The 8239-nt window shown below is 40.3% G+C and overlaps 1 pseudogene; it reads right to left on the bottom strand.

The window, feature by feature from the left end:
* Window positions 1–2007: 2007 nt before the first annotated feature.
* Window positions 2008–8239, bottom strand: part of LOC118973144 (chondroitin sulfate proteoglycan 4-like) — a 54861-nt pseudogene continuing 48629 nt past the window's right edge.

Here is an 8239-nt window from a genome sequence, read left to right as displayed (position 1 = left end):
GCCTGAGAGGCCTGACTACAGCCTGATGCCTTGTGCACAGCGAAAGGAGCTCTCCTTTGTCTGTTGCGTCAAAGCACTGGGCCAGGCCACTGGCGCTCTTGGTAAAAGGGACAATGAGGAAAAAAAAAAAGCTCAAAATACTTGGATTTTAATCAAACAAGACTTTATCTTCCCTTGGGTCTTATAATAGCTTGTGGTTATAATTCCTGTTTACAAATGAATTGTATTATAAAGGTGGTTTGTTTTCATAGGAAAATGTACTCTAAATGTATTATAACCAGTTTTCAGATTACCAAGCTAGCCCACTGTGGTAGATGGGTCTATTATTCCAATTATGCAGGGCCGCCCCTCCGTGAGAAAATTGTCCTGCCCACCCCACTGATATCAAGCTTGCTCACATGACTTTCTTTGGCCAATGAGATGTGAGCACAAGTGATACATGGCACTTCGAGCACAAACTTTAAGAGTCACTATGTGGTTCCACCATCATTTCTTTTCCCTGTGTTGCAAATAGAGCAATGCCCAAGAGAGGGGCTACTCTTTCCACCTGGATCCTGGAATAAAGGAAAGATGTAGAAAAGACCCACAGCCCATGTACAATGTATGTGAGAAATAAAATTTCCATTACTGTAAGCCATCAAGATTTGGGTGTTATTTGTTACTGTAGCACAACCTAGTTAATCCTGGCTACCGTACCCACTAAAACCTACTCAGGCCATATGAATCTAAAATATTACATATTTTCAATGAAACATAATGGAAAGAAATACTTGAAATGATCACCATTAAAAAAATATTTGTAAGAACCAGGCCTAGAGCCAAGGCATCTTTATATAATCGATATAATTTTGTCACTATTTAAAAGGCAAACTTAAACTGACCCTGGGCAGATTTTGATGGCTGTGGGCAACATCACGCTCCTTGCAGAATGTAATTTTCATCCTAATCCTCTTTTCCTTCATTCAGATGCTAGAGAATTTATACTTCCTTTTTTCAGTGTCACATTCAGAGCTTTTGCTAGCCTGACGATCTGCTTCCTTCAACGCATGGCAAAGGCGATTGAAAGCCAAAGCAGAAATTCAATTCTGCTGCATCACACTGGACAGAAATGGCTCAAAGGTTAAAGAAAGTCACACATGCTATTTCCTCTAAACTTGACTTTGGATTTTTTTATTCTTTGGTCATGTAAAATGACCATGTAAAAAAGCCCATGTACAATGTATGTGAGAAATAAAATTTCCATTTTATTTCTGCAACTCTGCTTTGGGTTTCCTTTTACATCCATCTTCAGTGATAAAAAGGACCCCTTTTTTACATGTACAGGGAGGTCAGCTATCAGATCCATGCACACACTGTTCAGGAATGGAAAAAGAAGTCTGAATGGCAAGCAAGAAATAGTTATATTCAAGAGGACCATTTGGAAATGTAGACTTTTAGAAAATGAAATCACATAAAGCAAACATGCCCAGTCAGAGCCCTAGGATGCAAAAAGAAAAGAAAAAATCAAAAGGTTTGAAGGCTTTTCCATTGGAATTAAAAGGTATATGGATGGTGGTAGTAGTAAGGTACCAGTGAAGTCTAAAATAGATGGCTCCAAATACAGATCACACACACACACACACACACACACACACACACACACACACACACACACACTTACATACACACATATAACCACAATATATTAAATATAAATGCATACAGATATCCTGCAGGATTTACTCCTGCAACTCTGCTTTGGGTTTCCTTTTACATCCATCTTCAGTGATAAAAAGGACCCCTTTTTATTTATTAGATACAGAGTTTGAATTTGCTTAGTGTTTTCTGACAATTCTGTCTGATCCTGTGCTCACTACAAAGCGTCTGGTTTTAAAGCCAGCCCAGCTGAATATGTAATTATTGCCTGGGCAGAGGGGCACGTCTGCTTAGTTGAATGGGATGAAGACACATGAGGGGCCCCACCCTGCAGAGATGCCTAGTGGCGCAGACATCAGCACTCACCAGAGTCCATGTAAACGTGGAAACATGCTCTGTGCTCTTGCCCATCTGTGGACACCTAGGGACGGAGGTTGGCTCCTGACAGCTGGGGGGAAAGATCAGTGTCCACATTTACTCGCACCAACCTCCCGACTCTCAGGGAACTCACAACTGTGAACATGATAGTTCTGTTTCCTGCACTGTCCACGTCATTGGTCACAGTTCTCAGGTCATGAGATGAAAAGGGCTTCATGGAACCTAACTGAACATTAGATATGCAGGTTAAGTAAAGCATACGAAGGCTGCTGGTTAATGAAATGATCTTTATAGGCCCCTGAAAATTCTAGAAAACACATGGTTACATTCTGAGGGGGTGAGCTAGCTTTAACTTGAACTTGGTTTGTGAGGGGGGTTAGTGATCCCTGAGGCACCTGTGTGTTGACATGGTTTGCTACTGGCACTGGAGATAGAGGAGGAAAATCTGATGAGATGGGTTCCTGATCCCCAACCAGGTCCTCTGTGTCTAAGTGATACTGAGAAAGGAAGCAGTGCCCATGTGACCCCCAGCTGGGCACCAAGCCAGAAGAGGAAGGTGCTGGTGCCCTGAGAGACTAGGAGACAGCTCCCTCCCCTGAGGACAGATGCATCCTGGCCTGATGGTGGCTGCAGGGACTCAAGGGAGTGTCCATCTGTGGACACCTAGGGACAGAGGCTGGCTCCTGACAAAGGTGAGACATCTCCAGTGGACCCCCAGGAATGCAGGTGGAGCAGACATTTTGGGGAGGGAAGGGTTGGTGTGAAGGCCAAGAGAAGAACCAGGACACAGGAGTTCTGTGGGCTAAGGTGACCTCACCAGCAGCCACAGGCCAGAAAGGCTTAGGGATATTCAGGCTATTTCAGTGTTTCTCAAATGCTCTGTGGGGAAAGATCAGTGTTTCCCTTTAATCCATTGTGGACCAATAATTTTATAAAACCAATAAAATGTTGCAGCAATGTCAAATTGCTATGAAAATTTCTCAATAACACGTATTTTCAATTTCTACTCTCAGTTCACAGACCAGAATGTCTGCGGGCCACAATCCAAGAAGCTCAGGGTCAGAGTACCTATTCACTTACTCCGCATTGACCTAGGATATTCCCTTTTGGATGGCAGGTCTGGAGGAGATTCACATGGTTACCCCAGCCCAGCTTCTTCCCTTATCTTTTCTGTTTTAGCCCTTGCTGAAGGGCTTTAGCTTCAGGCCTTGCACAGGTAGCCCTTAGAGTAGGCACTTGATCAATTCTTTATGAAGTTGAATCAAACACCCAGTAATAACTAAGCCTCCTGAATGACATCCACTTTGCTTTCCTCACTCATCCACTGTAGCCTTAGAGAGTGAAAGCCACTGACTACACTGTTTAAGCCACATCTGGCACTTCAAAGCAGTACTTGACTACAGTTAATACAAGATGAAGTCAGCTCTGGGTAAGATTTTCAACTATGCAAGGAGTGTTCTGAGCCTTCAATTTGGAAGCTCCATTTAAAATACTTAACAACAACAACAACAAAACAGTGGGACTACATCAAACTAAAAAGCATCTGTCCAGCAGAGGAAACCCAACAAATGAAAGGTGCCTATGGAAAGAGAAAAAATATTTGCAAGCCACATGTCCGATAAGGAGTTAAAATCCAAAATATAAAAAGATGTCATACAACTCAATAGCAAAAAACCTCACAAAAAACAAACGGGGGGCGGAGCCAGGATGGCGGCGTGAGTAGAGCAGTGGAAATCTCCTCCCAAAAACACATAGAGCTAAGAAAATATAACAAAGAAAACTCTTCCTAAAATAGAGACCAGAGGACACAGGACAACATCCAGACCACATCCACACCTGCAAGAACCCAGCGCTTTGTGAAGGGGGAGAGGAAGGCCACAAACCAACAAGAAGGGAAGCTCTTCCAGCGGTCACTCGTACCAGCTCTGCAAACTATCTCTATCACCATGAAAAGGGAAAACTACAGGCAGACAAAGATCACAGAGACAACACCTGAGAAGGAGACAGACCTAACCAGTCCTCCTGAAAAAGAATTAAAAATAAAAATCATGAACATGCTGACAGAGATGCAGAGAAAAATGCAAGAGCAATGGGATAAAGTCCGGAGGGAGATCACAGATGTCAGGAAGGAGATCACAGAAGTGAAACAATACCTGGAAGGATTTATAAGCATAATGGATAAGATGCAAGAGGTCATTGAAGGAATACAAGCCAGAGAACAGGAACATATAGAAGCTGACATAGAGAGAGATAAAAGGATCTCCAGGAATGAAACAACACTAAGAGAACTATGTGACCAATCCAAAAGGAATAATATTTGTATTATAGGGGTACCAGAAGAAGAAGAAAGAGGAAAAGGGATAGAAAGTCTCTTTGAAGAAATAATTGCTGAAAACTTTCCCAAACTGGGGGAGGAAATAATCGAACAGACCATGGAATTACACAGAACCCCCAACAGAAAGGATCCAAGGAGGACAACACCAAGACACATAGTAATTAAAATGGCAAGGATCAAGGACAAGGAAAGAGTTTTAAAGGCAGCTAGAGAGAAGAAGGTCACCTATAAAGGAAAATCCATCAGGCTAACATCAGACTTCTTGACAGAAACTCTAGAGGCCAGAAGAGAATGGCATGATGTACTTAATGCAATGAAACAGAAGGGCCTTGAACCAAGGATACTGTATCCAGCACGACTATCATTTAAATATGATGGCGGGATTAAACAATTCCCAGACAAGCAAAAGCTGAGAGAATTTGCTTCCCACAAACCACCTCTACAGGGCATCCTACAGGGACTGCTCTAGATGGGAGCACTCCTAAAAAGAGCACAGAACAAAACACACAACACATGAAGAATGGAGGAGGAGGAATAAGAAGGGAGAGAAGAAAAGAATCTCCAGACAGTGTATATAACAGCTCAATAAGCGAGCTAAGTTAGGCAGTAAGATACTAAAGAAGCTAACCTTGAACCTTTGGTAACCATGAATCTAAAGCCTGCAATGGCAATAAGTACATATCTCTCAGTAGTCACCCTAAATGTAAATGGACTTAATGCACCAATCAAAAGACACAGAGTAATAGAATGGATAAAAAAGCAAGACCCTTCTATATGCTGCTTACAAGAAACTCACCTTAAACCCAAAGACAAGCATAGACTAAAAGTCAAGGGATGGAAAAACATATTTCAGGCAAACAACAGTGAGAAGAAAGCAGGGGTTGCAGCACTAATATCAGACAAAATAGACTTCAAAACAAAGAAAGTAACAAGAGATAAAGAAGGATACAACATAATGATAAAGGGCTCAGTCCAACAAGAGGATATAACCATTCTAAATATATATGCACCCAATACAGGAGCACCAGCATATGTGAAGCAAAGACTAACAGAACTAAAGAAGGAAATAGACTGCAATGCATTCATTTTAGGAGACTTCAACACACCACTCACCCCAAAGGATAGATCAACCGAGCAGAAAATAAGTAAGGACACACAGGCACTGAACAACACACTCAAACAGATGGACCTAATAGACATCTATAGAACTCTACACCCAAAAGCAACAGAATATACCTTCTTCTCAAGTGCACATGGAACATTCTCCAGAATAGACCACATAATAGCTCACAAAAAGAGCCTCAGTAAATTCCAAAATATTGAAATTCTACCAACCAATTTTTCAGATCACAAAGGTATAAAAGAAGAAATAAATTCTACAAAGAAAACAAAAAGGCTCACAAACACATGGAGGCTTAACAACATGCTACTAAATAATCAATGGATCAATGAACAAATCAAAATAGAGATCAAGGAATATATAGAAACAAATGACAACAACAACACTAAGCCCCAACTTCTGTGGGACACAGCGAAAGCAGTCTTAAGAGGAAAGTATATAGCAATCCAGGCACACTTGAAGAAGGAAGAACAATTCCAAATGAATAGTCTAACATCACAATTATTGAAACTGGAAAAAGAAGAACAAATGAGGCCTAAAGTCAGCAGAAGGAGGGACATAATAAAGATCAGAGAAGAAATAAACAAAATCGAGAAGAATAAAACAATAGCAAAAACCAATGAAACCAAGAGCTTGTTCTTTGAGAAAATAAACAAAATAGATAAGCCTCTAGCCAAACTTATTAAGAGAAAAACAGAATCAACACAAATCAACAGAATCAGAAATGAGAATGGAAAAATCACAACAGACTCCACAGAAATACAAAGAATTATTAAAGACTACTATGAAAACCTATATGCCAACAAGCTGGAAAACCTAGAAGAAATGGACAACTTCCTAGAAAAATACAACCTCCCAAGACTGACCAAGGAAGAAACACAAAAGTTAAACAAACCAATTACGAGCAAAGAAATTGAAACGGTAATCAAAAAACTACCCAAGAACAAAACCCCGGGGCTGGACAGATTTACCTCGGAATTTTATCAGACACACAGAGAAGACATAATACCCATTCTCCTTAAAGTGTTCCAAAAAAATAGAAGAAGAGGAAATACTCCCAAACTCATTCTATGAAGCCAACATCGCCCTAATACCAAAACCAGGCAAAGACCCCACCAAAAAAGAAAATTACAGACCAATATCCCTGATGAATGTAGATGCAAAAATACTCAATAAAATATTAGCAAACAGAATTCAACAGTATATCAAAAGGATCATACACCATGACCAAGTGGGATTCATCCCAGGGATGCAAGGATGGTACAACATTCGAAAATCCATCAACATCATCCACCACATCAACAAAAAGAAAGACAAACACCACATGATCATCTCCATAGATGCTGAAAAAGCATTTGACAAAAGTCAACATCCATTCATGATAAAAACTCTCAGCAAAATGGGAATAGAGGGCAAGTACCTCAACATAATAAAGGCCATATATTATAAACCCACAGCCAGCATTATACTGAACAGCGAGAAGCTGAAAGCATTTCCTCTGAGATCGGGAACCAGACAGGGATGCCCACTCTCCCCACTGTTATTTAACATAGTACTGGAGGTCCTAGCCACGGCAATCAGACAAAACAAAGAAATACAAGGAATCCAGATTGGTAAAGAAGTTAAACTCTCACTATTTGCAGATGATATGATACTGTACATAAAAAACCCTAAAGACTCCACTCCAAAACTACTAGAACTGATATCGGAATACAGCAAAGTTGCAGGATACAAAATTAACACACAGAAATCTGTAGCTTTCCTATACACTAACAATGAACCAATAGAAAGAGAAATCAGGAAAACAATTCCATTCACCATTGCATCAAAAAGAATAAAATACCTAGGAATAAACCTAACCAAAGAAGTGAAAGACTTATACCCTGAAAACTACAAGTCACTCTTAAGAGAAATTAAAGGGGACACTAATAAATGGAAACTCATCCCATGCTCATGGCTAGGAAGAATTAATATCGTCAAAATGGCCATCCTGCCCAAAGCAATATACAGATTTGATGCAATCCTTCTCAAATTACCAGCAACATTCTTCAATGAATTGGAACACATAATTCAAAAATTCATATGGAAACACCAAAGACCCCGAAAAGCCAAAGCAATCCTGAAAAAGAAGAATAAAGTAGGGGGGATCTCACTCCCCAACTTCAAGCTCTACTACAAAGCCATAGTAATCAAGACAATTTGGTACTGGCACAAGAACAGAGCCACAGACCAGTGGAACAGATTAGAGACTCCAGACATTAACCCAAACAAATATGGTCAATTAATATTTGATAAAGGAGCCATGGACATACAATGGCAAAATGACAGTCTCTTCAACAGATGGTGCTGGCAAAACTGGACAGCTACATGTAGGAGAATGAAACTGGACCATTGTCTAACCCCATATACAAAGGTAAACTCAAAATGGATCAAAGACCTGAATGTAAGTCATGAAACCATTAAACTCTTGGAAAAAAACATAGGCAAAAACCTCTTAGACATAAACATGAGTGACGTCTTCTTGAACATATCTCCCTGGGCAAGGAAAACAACAGCAAAAATGAGCAAGTGGGACTACATTAAGCTGAAAGGCTTCTGCACAGCGAAAGACACCATCAGTAGAACAAAAAGGAACCTTACAGTATGGGAGAATATATTTGAAAATGACAGATCCGATAAAGGCCTGACATCCAGAATATATAAAGAGCTCACATGCCTCAACAAACAAAAAACAAATAACCCAATTAAAAAATGGGCAGAGGAACTGAACA

The sequence above is a fragment of the Manis javanica genome, chromosome 1, assembly GCF_040802235.1.
Source record: "Manis javanica isolate MJ-LG chromosome 1, MJ_LKY, whole genome shotgun sequence".
Taxonomy (NCBI): domain Eukaryota; kingdom Metazoa; phylum Chordata; class Mammalia; order Pholidota; family Manidae; genus Manis; species Manis javanica.
Note: the sequence above shows the minus strand (reverse complement) of the source record. Positions and strands in the feature narration are given on the sequence as shown.